The following is a 19,741-nucleotide window of genomic DNA, read 5'->3' as shown; positions in this document are numbered from 1 at the left end:
AGTGAGGTTGGCCCAGGATCAGACATTGTTTTGTTCTGCTGTGCATGGGGTCACTATGAGTGGGTTCTGACTTGATGGCACCTGACAACAACAACAACAGGATAGAAGGAGCACAGCCAGGCCAATCAAGATGCGCACATTTTATCACATGTTCTGGCCCCTTTGAGAGGTGAGGCACAGATTTCTCTGACAATTAAAATCGCCTCCAACATTCACAAGACATGACTAGTGAAAATGCTGAAAGAAGCAAATGTCTACCCAGTAAGCTAGTTACAAGAATTCTTGGTGTTGTTATTGTTTAGTGCCATTGAATCGGTCTCTGTATAGCTTTCCAAGGAGAGGCAGGTGGGTTTGAACTGCCACCCTTGTGGTTAGCAGTCCAGTGCTTATCTTACAGTGCCACACCAGGACTCCTAGACACTATTTTATTGCATTGTTTGAAAAACTAAAAATAAGTCTAAGACAAATTTTGAACTGCAGATTTCATATAAACATGTAATATATATGAAATTTCTAATTTCTCTAACAATTGCATTTCTGCTCACTGCAGTACATTTTGATTCCCATGATAGGCAGGACACCATCTATTATTAAAGAAAATTGAGGGGAATGAAGGGTCATTGGTGGTGGAAAATATTTGACTGCTATAGTACCTATGGAATGTTTTACGATCACTTTGAAAACCTCTGGAAAGCTAATGCTGAACTTTGTAGAAATTAAAGAGTTATTGGTCAAGCCTGTTGAATGATGCAGCTCAGTGGAAATACAGTAAGTCTTTAGGTTATAAACATCAGATTAATATTATGTAAACTTTCCCTCACTTTGAAAGGATTGAACCAACCTCTGCTTACAACAAATTCTTCATCACAATCACCTTAACTTGCTGCACATGAAGCTTTTAACTCATGGATAAGGCCTCACACCTTTTCTTGCACTAAATCCAGCCCAACAAAACCCTCTGCCATTAAGTAGACTCTGACTCACAGGCCTGAGTGTAATTCTCTACTCCCCGCCCCCTCACCACACAAGGTTTCCAAGGATGCGAATCTTTTAGAGAAGCAGATTGCCACCCTCTCCCCATAGAGTCAGTGTTAGGTTAGAACTGCCGACCTTTGGATTTTAGCAGCCCAGCGCTTTGTCACCAAGCTGTTTTCTTGCAGTGACCTAATCTACTGCCATTGAGTCAATTCTGATCCATAAACTACCCTATGCGACAGAGTAAAACTATTCTTCAGGGGTTTTAAGACAAAATCTTTATGGGAAGAGACAGCCTCGTCTTTCTCCTGCCGGTTTGAACCACTGACCTTTTCATTAGAAGCCCAATGCTTAGCCCATTTCACCACCAGGACTCCTATCTTTAGCTAAAGTAAGGCTAACTAAAAACCATATGCACCTGTTCCTACAAATTCAACTTAAAAACGTACTTAGGAGTTGATCTCCTTCATGAACCCAGGGGACTGGTTGTAAATCAGTCTTAAAAAGAAGCAGTTCAGGGTCTTACTTTACAATTGCCCGCCATCTAGTGGACATAATGTTTGTTTAAAAGTAATGAGTCTAGCAATAAATACTCATTGAATAATATAATATTGTGCTTAATCACCATTGAGTCGGTAACGATTCTTAGCGACCCTGCATAGGGCTTCCAAGGATGTAAATCTTTGAGGGAACAGAAAGCCTCATCTTCCTCCTGAACAACGGTTGGGTTCCAACCACCAATCTTGAATTTCACCATCCAGTGTTTATCCTACAGGGCCACCAGGCTCCCAAATAATACAGTGTTGTTGTTGTTAAGTGCCGTGGAGTCGGTTCTGACCCATAGCGACCCTGTATAGGGTTTCCGAGGAGCAGCTGGTGAGCTGGAACCGCCGGACCTTGCAGTTCAAACAGCTTTGCAGTCTAGAGCCTTAACCCACAGCGCCACACTAGGACAATAATATCCCTTAAATTAACCTACAGGGCCACACTTAGTGAGGCAGAAAATTATTTTTTCAAAAATCTTTTAAGTCTTCCTAAGATAGTTTATTTTAGATGGTATATCATATGCTATGATTGTTGTTGTGAAGTGCCATGGAGTCGATTGCCACCCATAGCGACCCTGTACAGGGCTTCCAAGGAGCAGCTGGTGAGCTTGGACCGTCGCCATTGCAGTTCAAATGGCTTTGCAGTCTGGCGCATTAGCCCACAGTGCCACACCAGGACTCCTTGCTCCGATATACCCTCCAAAATAAACCATCTTAGGAAGACTTAAAAGATTTTTGAAAAACAGAAGATCATTTTCTGCCTCACTGTGTGGCCCTATAAGATAAGCACTGGACCACAAGGTCGGTATGAGCCACAAGGTTGGCAGTTCAAACTCACCAGCTACTCCTTGGAAACCCTATACAGAGTCTCTGTGAGTTGGAACCAATTTGAAGGCACTTAACAACAACAATCAAAACCTTGTGACACTGTAGGATAAGCACTGGACTGCTAAACGCAAGGTCAGTGGTTCAAATCCACCAGTCACTCCTTGGAAACCCTATACAGGGCCCCAATGAGTGGAAACCAACTTGACAGCACTTAACAACAATAATCAAAAATCAATTCTCATTAAATCCAAGCAAATTAATTTGAATTCAAGAAAACCTGTTATTCTTTGCATGTTGTTATTGTTAAGTGCCGTTCAAATTAGTTTCCACTCATAATGACCAAAAGGAGCTCTGGTAGCGTAGTGGTTATGAGTTGGGCTGCTAACCTCAAGGTCAGCAGTTCGAAACTACCAGCAGTTCCATGGGAGAAAGATGAGGCTCTCTACTCCCATAAAGATTTACAGCCTCGGAAACCCTCTATAGAGTTGCTATGAGTCAGAACCAACCCCATAGCACATAACCACCACCATAGGGTTTCCAAAGAGTAGCTGGTGGGTTTGAACTGCTGACTTTTTGGTTCATAGTCTAGTGCTGATCCTACAGCACCACACCAATCTGTGCTTATTCAATTAACAAATAGTAAACTCTTAATTTTAACATTTGTGTCAACAGCTCAATGATTAGTTATTGAACACTTCCAATGGTAGATGCTATGGGAAAATTTTTAAAAGTAAGAGTTGTAGGCCCAATTCTTAGACTTACAAACTATTTGGGAAGAAAAAATAATTAAAATGAAATAATTAGTAACCATGCTAGCTAGCTTACATGATCCACAGAAAGAATATATCAGTGAGGCTGTAATAACTTGGAAAAGTTTAATGGAAAAAAAGGACATTTGAGATGCATTTTAAGGATTATTTAGAAACAACTGTTAAATCTCTGTGCTTGGAAACAGGGAAGATGCCTTCTTATAGGAATGTGGAAGAATTTGTATTTTAATATAAGTGGGAGAAAATTCAAAGTATATTAAAATAAACTCACAAGAATGGCCACACCAGGTGAATCTGGTTCATGTTATAGCTGACCCAATGTACCACCTGAGCAAGGTATGCACTGTCATAGATATTTTTATGAAAAAGTTTAATTATATCGTTACTATCAACTAAGGTTCTCTGTGTGTCCTCAGTTTGAGGGCAAATTGGCTAATTGTAAATATTTTCGAAGTCCTATAGTTGGATTCTAAGAATGCTCTTGCAAGTCTTCTAATTAACCAAAGAGAAGCTTCTGGTTGCCAGACCCTTAAAATATCTGCAAAGGGAATTATGAGTTTCCAAAGCCAGGTGCATTAATAAACTCCCCACTCATCCCTCCAGGTGTTCTCTCATGCCAAAGGGTTGTGCCAAGCAGTTCTGTAGAAACACTGGCTGCTCTGTGGAGGGCCGGTGCAGAACCCATCACCCTACTCGAGGGCTGAAAATGGTCCTCTTTCATTTTCCCCAAGACAAATTTCATTAATCTAAAGTTTAAACTATTGTGTCTCTCATTTTAGCATGAAACAGGTTATATCTTAATGCAATACTTGGTTCTGCAATTCAGTTTTTCTGTTCTCATCATCTATTCTTTGACCTTGGGGTCCCATCCTATGTAGGACCTACATAATAATTAAAATGATCATTTGTTGCTCACTATCCCTGGTGTGGCACTATAGGATCAGCACTGGACTGTGAAACACAAGGTCGGCAGTTCAAACCCATTAGCTGCTCCTTGGAAACCCTATACAGGGTTGGTATGAGTCGGAACTGACTCCATGGCACTTAGCAAAAACAGCCCTGGTAGCACAGTGGGTTAGGCATTGAGCTGCTAACCACAAGGAGGGAGGTTCAAGCCTACCAGCCACTCCCCAAGGGGAAAAAGACTAGACTGCTTCCACAAAGATTTACAGTCTCAGAAACCCTTTATAGAGTTGCGATGAGTCTCAGAACTGACTTGATGGCAGTGAGTTTGGATTTGGTTTGCATACAACCCTTACTTTGCTGTTGTTAGTGCCAAGGAGTTGATTCTGACTTATAGCAATCCTGTATAGGGTTTTGGAGGTGCAGCTGACCTTGCAGTTATCTGTCCAGCACTTAACCTACAGTACCACACCAGCAATCCACATCTCACACTTATATTCTTTTCTTTAATCTTAAGAAAAGTCTTATAAATTGTGTATTATTATCTCACATTTATATTTCAGAAAACTGATATTCATAGAGGTTGTATAAATTTCCCAACACTACAAAGAGAGTAGTAAGGTAGGAATTCTGGTGTGGCACTCTAGGATCAGCAGTGGTCTGTGAACCACAAAGTTGGCAGTTCAAACCCACCAGCTGCTCCTCAGAAACCCCTATACAGAGTCGCTATTAGTTGGAACTCACTACATGGCACTTAACAACAACAACAAAGAGAGTAGCAAGGTCAGGATTCCATCCTAGATACAACTTTAAATCTTATTTTTCTTGTGTGTGTTATTTTGTTTATTTGTTATTTTGTCTTTACTTGACTCCACATTGTTCTTCTATGTTTATTTAAATATTTAAATTCTGCTAATTCTAAAGGTAATATTTGATTTTTTATTTTTGCTCTTCCTCTGCTGGATATGTTGTCTATAGAACAATATCCTTATAAATCACACACTTTAATTTAATCAGATAAGTTAGTTAGATATGGGGAAAATGAAATTTTAGGTCTGGGAGTATGACTTCCTGCCAGGAATGGAGCTTTTCTCTATAAAACATTTATTGCTCTGAGTTCACTTATAATAAATAAAACATTTTCCTGTTGCATACCCTCTATGAAGCCAATATCCAAGATTGTCATGTAAAGGCTAACAAATACTCCCCATCTTAATCCCTTCCCTGCTACAGTTTGCCCCCCTCTGACTCCCTACTTACAACTGGAAATATTCTGCCATTTGCACTTAGATACCTCTGTTTTCAGAGGCTGAGTTTTTACTGAGGAACAAAGTTAGCAAAGATCCTTGGTCATCAGCAAAACATTTTAGCAAAGAATAAGGTGACCTAAATCCAAACTTGAATGAGAGGCTGGGGTGTTCTCACACCACATCTGAGTGGTCACATGTCTTGTAAACAATTGCCCTCAGTTACCGTTCTTTAGGAAACACACTTGGGGAAAGTACCTATGTGAGCCTCCCTTGACATCACGGAATCACTGGCAGGCCTACTGAAGTAACAGTAAGTCAGTGAAATGTTGCTAAGGGGAAAAAAAAAAAAATCCTCTGGTTCCCTTAGGGTTTTGCCCAAACATCAGTACAACTATTTCAACTGATCACAACTGTTGACACTGAGAACTAACTTGTACTGTGCTTCAAGCAGTTCTACCCAGCTTGTTGTTGTTGTCGTTAAGTGCCGTTGAGTCGGTTCCGACCCATAGCGACCCTGTACAGAGTTTCTGAGGGTGTAAATCTTTACAGGAGTAGAAAGCCTCATCTTTCTCCCGTGGAGCGGCTTAGATGCCTAGAAACTAAAAAACAAATCCAAAGTCAGAATAATGGAACCACCATCCAAATAGTATTGGAGATCCAGAAAGATTTCATTAAAATTGCAGTAATATAAATAATAAAATATAGTTAAACATACATTTTAGCTTAACTTAAGTGAAAAAGATACTAGGTCAACTTATTTTGATGACTCTGATCTGCACAGAGACAGCAGAAAAGATTGTGGAAAGCAAAAGTCACACCGAGTCGTCATAAGGTCATTTTACTTCTCCACGGCTGTATTAGATACCCAAAGGAAATCAGAGCTCTCCACTGGAGATCTATTCTACAATTAAAAATGAAATAAACTGTAGTAGACCAAGGAGAGGGGGAGTCCACAATAAAATGTACCATACTGAAAGCTACTGACAATCTCACACATCCAGAGTCAGACAGTCCTGAGGAGTTCATATCCTAACTCTGCTACCTACTATTTGGAGAAGTAGCTTGACCACCTCATGCCTCAGTTTCCTTATCTGAAAAATGGAATATTGTTAAGATAAGTGAAATAATGTCTTGACACACTGTCAGGTACATTGTTTGCTGAATAGATGGAATTTACAAAAGCAGAACAGGCTATTATTGTGGTTGTTTCAGTTGTTAAATGCTGCCCAGTCAGTTCTGACTCATAGGAACCCAGTATAGGGTTTCTGAGGAGTGACTGGTGAGTTTGAACTGCTGACCCCGTGGTTCAAGCTGACCTTGCAGTCCAGTACTTATTTTACAGTGCCACACTAGGACTCCTATTACTATTATTGTGGTAATTGTGGTAATTGACCAAACTGAAACTAGTATATACAATTTTTAGGCACCATAGCAGAACTTCTTTCCCCACTAAACTGCATCTTGCAGGCACCACAGAGGGCTTGATGTCGCTCTCCCCTATTGCTCCCAGATTCCTATCAGACAAGCCATTCTAACACATTTATGCACAAAGCCACCTTCAAATCTCTCAAAGTTACCACAGAGGCCTTCAGACTTTTCACCTACATAAAACAATAAAAATTAACAATACAAAGACCACCAGAAGTAAGCTTACATCTGACACATTCAGATTGGTAAACCTGAGGGTCCACCTAAGCAACCATAGAATTCTGCTGGACAGAGGGAGTAAGGAAACATCTTTTCTAAAGTTTGGTTTCCATGAAGGATTCTAGGAAGGTCTAAGGAAAACTGGTGTTTCCAGAGTGGGATTAGGAAAATAAAAGACTTACTAAGTATTCCATGCTGTTAGGAAGCAACAGGCAACATCAGTTTAGCAACTGAGTATCCTGCTGTGACACTTTAGGATAAGCGCTGGACTGCTAACTGCAACGTTGGTGGTTCAAACCTACCAGCTGCTCCTTGGAACCCCAATACAGGGTCACTATAAAGCAGAAGGATATCATGTTTGATAAAGTGGAGAATCAGAGAAAAAGAGGGATACTCCTAAGGAGATGAATTGGCACAGTGACAGCAGCAATGGGCTCACACGTAGCAATGACTGTGAGGTGGACCCAGGACTAGGCAGTGTTTTGTTCTGTTGGGCATAGGGTCACTATGACTCAGTGTTGAGTTGATGGCACCTAACAACAACAACATGAGTCAGAACCAACTTGACAACAACAACAGTACCAGATGCTCAAGTGGATTTTGATTTATGGAGAACCCATGTGTGTCAGTGTAGAGATGTGCTTCGTAGCATTTTCCATTGAATTTTTCAGTCTATCATCATGCCTTTCTTCCAAGGTGCACTGTTGTTGTTGTTAAGTGCCATTGAGTCGGGTCCGATCCATAGCAACCCTGTACAGGGTTTCCAAGGGTGTAAATCTTTACGGGAGTAGAAAGCCTCATCTTTCTTCCGCGAAGCTGCTGGTAGTTTCAAACCGCTGACCTTAAGGTTCGCAGCCCGATTTGTAACCACTACGCTACCAGAGCTCCAAGGTGCACTGGGTGGACTCAAACCTACAACTTTTCAGTTAGTATTGGACAACATTAACTCTTTGCACAGCCCAGGGACTCCATCCCTAGTAATGCTGTTGTCAGCTGTCAAGTTAGCTCCAATTCATGGCTACTCCGTGCATGAAAACATTGAACTGTTGTGATCCAGAGAGTTTTCAGTGGCTGATTTTCCAAAGTAGATCACCAGGCCTTTCTTCCTATTCTTATTCTGAAAATTATGTTCAGTTTCATTGCAACACACAAGCCTGTGTGTTTGAGATGTGCTGGCTAAGGTCTCCTGCATGGAAGACTGGAATTCTACCACTGAGCCACCACTGATCTCTCCTCAGTAATTAAACTGAAAAAATTTAAATCAAGCCTGTTGCCATGCAGTCTATTCTAGAATTTGAAAAGGCAAAGCCAGGACATCAGTGTAAGAACATAGTAGTCAATCAAAGATGGAGTCACTCTGGCATTTACAGCTGCTGCGTGACCTTGGGGGAAACATTGTCTCCTACTAACTTTGCAGCTGGTTTATCTGTACCTATCTTCCCAGCCCAATTAACAAGAAGGTTGGTTTTTGTTTGTTTTTCAATCTGAGACGTTTTGTACTCTTTGCATTCCGGACTCTTTCAAAGTGAATTCTGACAAGTTGGGTGTGAGATATTTTGGGACTCTCTCTACTATCTCTGCAGATTTTCTGTAAATCTAAAACTGTTCTAAAATGTAAAGCTTATTTTGAAAGAAGACTGGTCCTCTTCATGATCACTGAAAGATGCTCATTCCATCTTCACACCAACACTACTTCTCAGGAAGTTCATTTCATGTCTCAACACTTAAAATAGTTCATTCTTTCTCATTTTCAGACAGAATCTGCTTTGTCCAAAGCTTCCTTTCCAAGGTCCCAGATATGAGCTCTGTGAATAAATACATGGAACAAGTATTTCAACTTTTATTGTTATAATCCTTTAAATACTGTGATTTTTTTCATGAGACTTCTCCAAAGTAAACCTCCACACCAACAATCCTGTTCCCTGGATTCACATTAAGTGGCTAACAACTGTGATGTGATTTGACCTCCTTTTTAGTAATAGGTTGCACTGTTGACTCATATTGTGCTTCTTCTTCTTGTTGTTGAGTGCTGTCGAGTTGTTTCCAAGGAGAAGCTGATGAGTTTGAACCACTAACCTTCCAGTAAGCAGCCTAGTGCTTATCCTCCATTCCCTCACCAGGATTCCATATTTTGCTTGTGGAACTAAAATCTCCTAAGTCTTTCTGATATAAACTGGATCAAGCTAGTTTTCCTAATGTACCTATATACATGCAGTTTCATTTCTAAGCCAAACATAGAATTTTACTACTAACATTTGTCTTGTAAGACTCTCCTCATTGTCACACTATAGCAGAATAGGACTAAGAATCAGAAATTGTTGTTGTTGAGTTCGGTTGAGTCAGTTCTAATAGTTACCCTGTGTTGGGTTTCCAAGGAGCCAACCTTGCAGTTCAAACTGACCTTGCAGTCTAGTGCATTAGACTGTCTCATCAGAATGTTGTTTTTGTTAAGTGCCATAGAGTCAATTCCAACCCATAGTGACCCTGTATAGGCATTCCGAGGAGCTGCTGGTAAGTTTGAAATGCTGACCTTGTGGTTCCAACTAACTTTTCAGTCCAGCACAGTGGGTGCAAACTCAGTTGTCAAAGTTAGCTGCACAACTATATGCGAGTCATTTTATTTCTCTGGGTCTCGTTTCTTCATTTGTAAAATAAATGTGCTGCCATTAGAAGCCCTCTAAGATCTCTTCCAGATCTCTCCTGTCATCTCTCCTCATTTCCCTTTTATAGAACGGGTCTGTCTATTGGACTATGTTTTTGGCTTTGTTTTGATTTTTTTTCATTTGACAGCTGAAGAAACTGACTTAGCAAGATTGATGGTCAATGTCATATTTTTATAAGATTCTAGCAAACATTGTGGGGACTTCAAACCTGTGCTTTTTCCACTACACAGACCAGACTCCCCTTAATCTTGTTCAGTTCTCCTGTAGCCTTAATGTCTCCTTCTGCTTCTGCCCACAAAGCTACCAAAACACTTCCTAGCCTGGAATAAGTTTCAACCCCCTAGGTAGCCCTGTTCCCACTCCTTCCTCTTCAGCTAAAAACTTCTCAAAGGGACTGTTTGTACTGCTGCTTGCATTCTCACCATTCACTTGTTTCTTTGTCATCTGAAAATCAGACGATTTTCCCTACAGTCTGTTGAAACTGTTCTCTTAATCACTAACCACCATGCCTTGTCTCAGTCATTATCATCCTTGACTTAGCTGACTGCTGTGTTTTCTCTTCTCCAATGTTTCTCTGAGATACTTGAACTGACATCTTCTTTAGAAAGAATCACCTATTTATTCGTGGTGGTGGTGTGCTGTGGAGTTAGCTCTGACTCATAGCAACCCTGCACAGGGTTCCTGAGACTGTAAATCTTTATAGGAGCAGAAAGCCTCATCTTTCTCCCATGGAACTGCTGGTAGTTTTGAACTGCTAACCTTAAGGTTAGCAACCCAACTTGTAACCACTACACTACCAGAGCTTCTATTTACTACCTCTACACAAATGACTTCCATTTTTATGAAGCTCTGACAAGCCAGTGTGACAAAATCATCTATTGAGAGACTAATTTTAGATGGAATCTACCTATATTTATCTCTTCCTGCTGTTCCTAACAGATAGCACAGCTCTCAAGGAATTTTGCTATGTGGAAATGTAAAGATCCTTCTACCCCCTGATTAGGTTCTAGCCACACTGGCCAATAAAACCAAAAGCAAAACTAAATCCCATGTTGTTGAGTTGAATTCCAACTCATTGTGGCCCTATGGGACAAAGTAGAACTGTCCCATAAGTTTTCCAAAGCTGTAAATCTTTTCAGAAGCAGACTGTCACATCTTTCTGTGGTTTGAACCACCAATTTTTCACATAGCAGCTGAGCACTTAACCACTGTGCCATCAGGCCTCCTCTATTGGATAATGTTGTTGTTGTTGTTAAGTGCCATCCAGTCAGTTCTGATTCACAGGGACCCTGTATAGAGTTTCTGCGATATGGCTAGTGTGTTTGAACCACCAACCTTCTGGATAGTAGTCCATTGCTTATCCTACAACACCATACCAGGACTTCCCATTGGCCAATACTCACTACCCAATAGAAATTCTGTTCAATAGGGGATAAGCTGGCTTGTGGTAGACCTTGTCCAAGAGCACTATTAATAGCTATAAAGCCGGTAAATGTCCACAGTGATGTTTAGCAAGAGGTCAGAAAGCTATCAGGCATTTTGCCAATCTCTATAAAATACAAAAATGTTTTCTTTTCAGCTAGAAAAAGAATAACAATAAAGTTTAAGGGGAGGTCTAGTTACCTAGATGTGTAAATAAATATGGTTTGTTTTAGGGCCCGGAACGTTTTTTTTTTAAATCCTAGCCCGTTTACATGTCATGGAAACAGTCAAAACAATCCATATGACATCTTTTTAGTGCAAACAAGAATGTGCTGTACACATTGCTGAAAGAAAACAAAAACACACCAAGAATAAAGTAAGAGAAGAGGAGAGCTATACTGAGAACTCAGCACTTGTAAAAACGAGGGGAAAAATGTTCTTAATTCAAAGGCGTTTTTATGAACACTAATCAGATGTCTCTCAATATTTTGTGAGGCAGATGGTAACTTTATTTGGATTTAGAGATAATATGAAGCTGAAGAAAAAAGCTTAGAAACCAAGAACCTTACCATCACTACTTACTTCGCCCCACAAAATTAATCATCAATAAAAAACTAAATTTAGACGTTTTATAGAGACCACATCCACATAATTTTATAGTATAATAAAAGATAATATTAAATATTCTTTCATTTACCTATACATTTTTACACACATTTTAGGATATTTCTTAAAATCTACCATTTTCATATTTCTAGACTATCCATGCCTTTATGAAGACAGTTATTTTAAAGTTTGTGTCCTTGTGTGGCACTGTAAAATAAGTGCAGGCCTAAAAAGTGGGTTTGAACCAAAAGGTCGGTGGTTCAAATACACCAGCCTCTCGTTGGAAACCCTATACTGGTTCACTCTGAGTCAGAATCCACTCAACAGCATTCTACAAAAACAAAAACAAAACTACATGCTGCAATGTAGTGATTTTCTTTTGAGTTAGGTCACAAAACGGTTAAGGGCAATTTTATTTTTGGTTTCTTCTTAAATTCATTTTTAAATAAGAAAATATTCCCATGGTAATAGTACCTACCATACAGTAAATAATTTCCATTGTCACCATGCTAGGTCAGAAATCTATGACCTAATATAGGCACAGTTTTTCATTCATGGGAGTATATTTCAGGACATCAAATTGAAAGGGGGTTATGTAGATGATAATATTTTGGTGGTGGTGATTGTGTGCCATGGAGTTGGTTCTGACTCATAGCGACCCAGTATAAGGTTTCTGAGGCTATAAATCCTTACAGGGGTAGAAAGCCCAATCTTTCTCTGGAGGAGCAGTTGGTAGATTCAAACTGCTGACCTTGTTGTTAGCAGTTCAGCTCATAATCCACTACGTTAATATTTTTTAACTAACCCAATTAGTGGAAATAGTAAAACATGGCTCTAACTGTCCTAAGGATAAAACAGTATGTGCTGTTGTTAGATGCCATTGAGTCTGCTCAGACTCATAAAGATCCTATTTCAACAGAAGAAAGCACTGCCTTGTCCTGCACCATCCTCACAGTTGTTCTGTTTAAGCCCACTGTTACAACTTCTGTGTCAATCCATTTTATGGAGGTCTTCATCTTTTATGCTGACTTTCCAATTTACCAAGCACGATATCATTTTCCAGGTGAACAACTCTTGATGGTATGTTCTAGTACGTAAGATAAAGTCACACCACCTTGCCTCCAAGGAGCTTACTGGCTGTATTTCTTCCAAGACAGACCTGTTTGTTCTTCTTGTAGTCCATGGTACTTTCAATATTTTTAACCTAATCCATAATTCAAATGCATCATTTCTTTGCCAATCTTCCCTAGTCACTGTCCAGCTTTCACATGCATATAAGGCAATTAAAATACCACGGATTTGAAACAGGCACAACCTCAAAGCAACTTACTTATATGAGACATGGCAAATTCAGATTAGGAAGAAGAGAAAGTGTGTGTAATGCATTTAGTTTGTTGTTGTAATTGTTGTTGTTAAGTGCTGTCACATCAGTTCCGATGCATAGCAACATTTTATAGGGTTTCAAAGGAGCAGCTGATGAGCCTGAACCGATGACCATGCAGTTCAAACTGACTTTGCAGTCCAGTGCATTGCAAACTGAGCTTGAACCTCTGACCGTGCAGTTCCAACTGACCTTGCAGTCCAGCACATTAATCCACAGTGCCACACCAGGACTCAATAATGTATTCAATTAAAGAACCTAAATAAGGTTCCTGGAAACATTCCAAGAGTACGACTTGTTTCCAATACCCATTTTTGCATCTTCCATACTAATCAAATTTTTATCTGAGCAAATATCAACCTGAGTACACACGTTTCCAAGCAGCTAGAAGTAACTATGTTACTTTTAAGATCAATGGATGCAAATATAAATTCCTGTAACAGTTTAGAGAAACTTTCATTAAAAAACAACTAGTATTAGCCAGTTGGCCCCTTTCCACCCCTTCCTTCATTCTGAAGCTTGAATTCATAGTTCTTAGAACTATGAGGACAAGGATCCTGGCCTAGGGATGGCAGAGCAGAAGCCTCAGTCCTTCAGGACTTCATGAAGCAGAGCTGCGACAAAGAGCTTTTTGAAGCAGTCCTGGATTGCCTACCTACAAAACCTACAACACCATCACTACTTAAGGAGCTCTGGTAGCGTAGTGGTTACGAATCAGGCTGAGAACCTTAACGTCAGCAGTTCAAAGCTACCAGCTGTTCTGTGGGAAAAAGATGAGGCTTTCTGCTCCCATAAAGATTTACAGCCTTGGAAACCCCGTACAGGGTCGCTATGGGTCAGAACCGACTCAACAGCACTTAACAACAACAACATGACTACTTGAGGTCTCCCTCATGACCAAGTAGGTCTAGGTTCTGGAAGATGACAAATTAAAGACTCCCAGCATAGTCCACTGGAGTCCTGGGTAGTGCAAATGGTTATAGCACCCAGCCGCTAACGAAAAGGTTGGAGGGTCAAGTGTATATGCAGGTTCCTCAAAAGGAAGATTTAACAATCTCTAATCATAAAAATAGTGATCACTGGAAAACCTGTGGAGCACAGTTCTACTCTGATATACACAGTCACTAAGAGTTCAAGTCAATTCAACAGCAAATACTTAGTGTCCTGGCTAAATTAGGTCCTCTTTCTTGAATATCAGGGAGCACACTGGAGAAGTCCTGGGCCATCCTTTATCATCTAACCCCCAACCCAGTTATCCATGTGGTTTTCCTTGTTGTTGTGTGCTGTCGAGTTGATTCCAACTGATAGCAACTACATGTGACAGAGCAGAACGGCCCCATAGAGTTTTCTTGTTTGTAATATTTACGGGAGAAAATCCTCAGGTCCTTCTCCCACAGAGATACTGGGTGGGTTCAAATCATGAATCTTTAGGCTAGCAGTGAAGCTCTTGACCTTTGTGCCACCAGGGATACTTCCAGTCACCCTTACAGACATCAGACCAGTTGTAATCTTGTAAAAGGATACTGTTGTCTACATTTTATTTCCTCACCAAACTGATACCTAAAATTGCTTTAAGATGAAATATATAACCTTCTAATTTCTTAATTGAACTTAAAAGTCCAGTCATATATTTGTTTTGGTAACACTTTAAAGTGAAGGAGTTTCCAAAATCAAGTAAATGTAATCAAACTATCAATCAACAGATATAAATTACTGAAATTAAGTCCTTGGCACTAATTACTATGGAAAAGTAGGTGTTGGGGGGGGTGGGGGGAGTGGACTTTGTCTTTTAGAGGTCATCTCTGGAATAATATGGTCAAAATAAAAGCAAGTTTTGAAAAGATAAAATAGAAAACTGGTTTAAACTCCCAAAATATTTAAATTTTCTAGAACCTACTACTCAGTTAGCTAATTAAAGCCTGCACATGGCATAACAAAAAGCCCCTTTGTGTTGGCCCTATGGTAATTCCAAACTGCCTGAGGCAGTTCTTCTATTGTGACTAACTCTATAGAACAAAATGCATGCCAGAACAGAGAAGTAAAGAATTCAGAAGGAAAGTAGATCTGCAAAGGTGAGATACATATAAAGTAAACCCTGGTCAATTGGCTAAATAAAAGTTTTCTAAACTAGATCATTAACAAATATTTCAATAGAACAATGCTGTGAAAATATGCTCCCTTAAACAAGTTTTTAAGCATCCTGCTCTCATCTGAGAATAAAATAATTCTGTCTTTCATAGACTATCAGAACGAAGAAAAGATTCAAGCTTCTAGAGTTTGTATATACAAACAACAACAACGAACTCATAAATTCACTCAAACACTCCTCCCATCTACAAAGGAGTGTGTGTTTTTGTTCTAATTTTGTTTTGCAGTAAGGAAAATGCAATCATTTCTCTTCAACTCCATCCAGCTAAAAGTCACCAGTGGTCTCCCTGCTTCCACTCTTACCCTCCCCTAAAACTCTTATGATTTGATTTGTATCCCCCAAAATGATATGTTCAAGTCCTAATTCCAGGTACCTGTGAATGTGCTGATATAAATACAAGGCTAAATAAAAAAATAATATTACAAAATCATAGAAACCTTTATTAAAATAAAAAAAGTAAACTTATGTTTCTTGAAATATCCTCCATGTAGGTCTCTGTACTTTTGAAGGCTGTGTTTCCAATTGCAAGATCGGTTTGAATGGCAAGGTCAGTGGTTCAAACTCACCAGCTGCTCCTTGGGAACCCTAGATAGGGTTGCTTATGAGTTGGAACTGACTCCATGGCATTTAACAAAAACAACAACATCCTTTTCCTGAAGCTTCTGTGTTCTTTGATTACCACCACATCAAAATGACAACTTTGGCATCCTTGAGGAACTCAAATCGTGTTCCATTTAAATGTTCCTTGAGCTTGGGGAACAAAAAGAAGTTTGAAGGGCCAAGATCAGGGCTGTACAATGGATGGAATTAGGATTCCCAATGAAATTCTCATAGAAAAGCCCTTCTTATTGTCAAAGAATGCAACTTTCCTGAAATTTTTCTCACAAATGCAGTTTTTTATTTCCTTTGAAATTCTTCTTAATAAGCCTCCATGATTGTCCTGTATGCTTCAAGAATGTTTATATCAAGATGGTCCCTTTGGTATCCCAAAAAAACAGTGACTTTAACCTTCTGGGATTCCTGGTGTAGCACTGTGAGTTAATGTGATGAACTGCAAAGTCAGTTTGAACCACAAGGTCAGCAGCCACTCCTTGGAAACCCTATACAGGGTCACTATGAGTCACAACCAATTCGATGGCGCTTAACAACAATAACCTTCTGAGTTGCTTTTCTGTCTTGATTTTAACTGGTCTAGAAGATCGCTTCTGTTTTGACTGGATCTTTTCTATGAAGGCAACTTCTGTGGGCTAATTCATCAGACTGTAAAGTCATTTGAACTGCAAGGTCAAAATATGTCAAAATTTGCCAGTCATCACCAGCAGCTAGGAGAGAGGCATAAAACATTCTCCCTCAGAGCCCTCAGAGCCCTCAGAAGGCATTAACTTGACCAACACCCTGATTTCTGACTTCCAACTACATAACTGTAAAAGAATAAATTTCTTTAATAAATAAAGTTGCATTTTTGTTGTTGTTGTCAGGTGCCATCAAGTCGGAACCAACTCATAGTGACCCCATGCACAGCAGAACGAAACAATGTCCGAACCTGGGCCAACCTCACTACCGCTGCCACACTTGAGTCCATCAATAATGCCACCTGGCCAATCCATCTCACAGAGGTCTTCCTCTTTTTCTCTGACCCTCCACCTTACCCAGCATGACATTCTTCTCCAACGACTGTTTCCTCCGGACAATATGTCCAAAGTATGAGAGACAAAGCTTAGCCATCCTGGCCTCCAAGGAGCACTCTGGCTTCACTTCTTGCAAAAAAAGATCTATTGCTTCTTTTGGCAGTCCATGGCACTTTCAGTATTCTCCTCCAACACCACAACTCAAAGGCATCAATTCTTCTACGATCTTCCTTATTCACTGTCCAGCTTTCGCATTCATATGAGGCTATTGAAAACACAATGGCCTGGGTCAGGCGCACCTTAGTCCTCAAGCTGACATCTCTACCCTTCAATACTTTAAAAAGTTCCTGTGCAGCAGATTTGCCCAGTGCAATACGTCATCTGATCTCCTGACTGCTGCTTCCGCGAGTGTTGATAGTTGATCCAAGTAGAATGAAGTCCTTGACAACTTCAATCTTTTCTCCATTGATAAGACTGTTGTTTATTGGTCCAGTGGTGAGGATTTTTGTTTTTTTGACATTGAGATGTAATCCATATCGAAGGCTGTGCTCTTTGATCTTCATAAGTAAATGTTTCAAGTCCTCTTCACTTTCAGCAAGCAAGGTTGTATCATCTGCTTATCGCAGTTGTTAATGATTCTTCCTCCAATCCTGATGCCACGTTTTTCTTCATAGAACCCAGCTTCTCGTATTATTTGCTCAACATACAGGTTGAATAAATATGGTGAAAGAATGCAACCCTGTCTCACACCTTTCCCAATTTTAAAACATTCAGTGTTCCCATGTTCTGTTCGAACAACTGCTTTTTGGTCTAGGTACAGATTTCTTAGAAGTACAATTAAGTGTTCTGGAATACTCATACTTCTCAATGTTGTCCATAGCTTGTCATGATCCACACAATTTCTGTTGCATAGTGGCTATGAATCTGGCTGCTAATCTCTTTGTCAGCAGTTCGAAACTACCAGCTGTTCCATGGGGAAAAGATGAGACTTTCTGCTCCCAGAAAGATTTACAGCCTTGGAAACCCTGTGCAGGGTCGCTATGAATCGGAACCAACTGTACAGCACACAACAACAACAACAGCAATTTGTAATGTGGCACTGTGGGCAATTCGTCAGACAGAAAAGTCGTTAGAACTGCAAAGTCGGTGGTTTTGCCTGAATCATTTTCCACTGAATCTAAAGTTCACCTTGAACTTTAGTTGGAAAGCATTAGTGAAATTATTCTAGGTTTTATATGAGAAGGGAACCTCAAAAAACTGGTAACAACAGGAGTTAAAACTCCATTCCTAAACTGCCTTGTAGTTCAAATATGTAAAGTTGAAATCCTGGAGGAATTCAGTAAAGGAAGTTCCTTGGATAGTCTGAATTAAGCAAAACCTTATGTGCCCAATCAATTATATCAGAAGATGTTGATAACAAAATCAAAAAGATGCCTATCAGACTGACTCTGTCCCAAATTTAAAATGTCCTTAGAAATAAGCACTTTGGGTACCAGAACCTAAGAAAGCCCAAACGTACTAGATTTGCACAAAAGAATAAAGTTTATACCAGTTTAAATTCATTAATAAATTTTACTATAAAAAAATTTTTTTAACATTGAACTAAGCCTTCAGAATTTTAATTTAATTTTGTATAAATAGCATAATTTAATGACTACACTTTTGTGTTGACTATACCCCACACTTTCTGTCAATTTCTCATACTGTGGTACCTTGCATGTTGCTATGATGCTATAAGCTATGCTACTGGTATTTCAGATACCAGCAGAGTCACCCATGGTGAACAAGTTCCAACAAAGTTTACAAACTAAGAACAGAGAAGGAGGAAGAAATAGATCATCTGTTTCTGAGGAATTAGCCTCTGAAAACCATATGAATAGCAGCAAAACATTGACAGATATGGTGCCAGAAAGTGAGCCTTAAGGTTGGGAAGTACTCAAAATTCAAGTGAGGAAGAGCTACTTCCTCAAAGTTGAGTCAGCCTCAATGATGTGAAAGGAACAGAGATTTGGGGAACTTCATTGGCTGATGAAGAATGACTCAAAATGAGACGAAATAGCTGCACATGCCCTTAAAAATTTGGACATGGAATGCACAAAGTATGAATCTAAGGGAATTGGAAGTTGTCAAAAATTAAATGAAATGTATGAAGATCAATCAATATCTTGGGGATAAGTGAGTTGAAATAGACAGGTACAGGCCATTTTAAATTGGACAATCATAGGGTTTACAGGAATAACAAGCCAAAGAGGAATGGCATCATATTCACCATCAAAAAGAATATTTAAAGATCTACCTACCTTGAAATATAAAGCTGTCTATGATGGGATAATGACTATATACCTACAAAGAAGGGCAGTTAACACAATTTTTATTGTTGTTGTCAAGTGCTGTCGAGATGATTCCGACCAATAACGACCCTGTATAGGATTCCCAAGGAGCAGCTGGTGACTTGAACCACCGACCTTGCAGTTCAAACGGCTTTGCAGTCTGGTGCATTAATCCACAGAGCCACACAAGGACTCTGTAATACAACTTTGTTGTTGTTAGGTGCCATCGAGTCGGCACCAACTCATAGCGACTTCATGCACAACAGAACGAAACAATGTCCGATCCTGGGCCAACCTCACTACTGTTGCCACACTTGAGTCCATCGATGATGCCACCTGGCCAATCCATCTCGTTGGGGTTCTTCCTCTTTTGCTTTGACCCTCGATCTTACCAAATATGATGTCCTTCTCCAGCGACTGGTCCATTCTGACAGTATGTCCAAAGTATGAGAGACGAAGTTTGGCCATCTTGCCCTCTAAGGCGCACTCTGGCTGCACGTCTTCCAAAACAGATCTATTGGTTCTTTTGGCAGCCCATGGCACTTTTAGTATTCTCCTCCAACACCTTAATTCAAAGGCATCAATTCTTCTACGGTCTTCCTCATTCAATGTCCAGCTTTCGCATCCATATGAGGTTATTGAAA

This window comes from Chrysochloris asiatica, unplaced genomic scaffold (assembly GCF_000296735.1).
Source record: "Chrysochloris asiatica unplaced genomic scaffold, ChrAsi1.0 scaffold00019, whole genome shotgun sequence".
NCBI classification, from domain to species: Eukaryota; Metazoa; Chordata; class Mammalia; order Afrosoricida; family Chrysochloridae; genus Chrysochloris; species Chrysochloris asiatica.
This window is presented reverse-complemented; position numbering follows the sequence as displayed.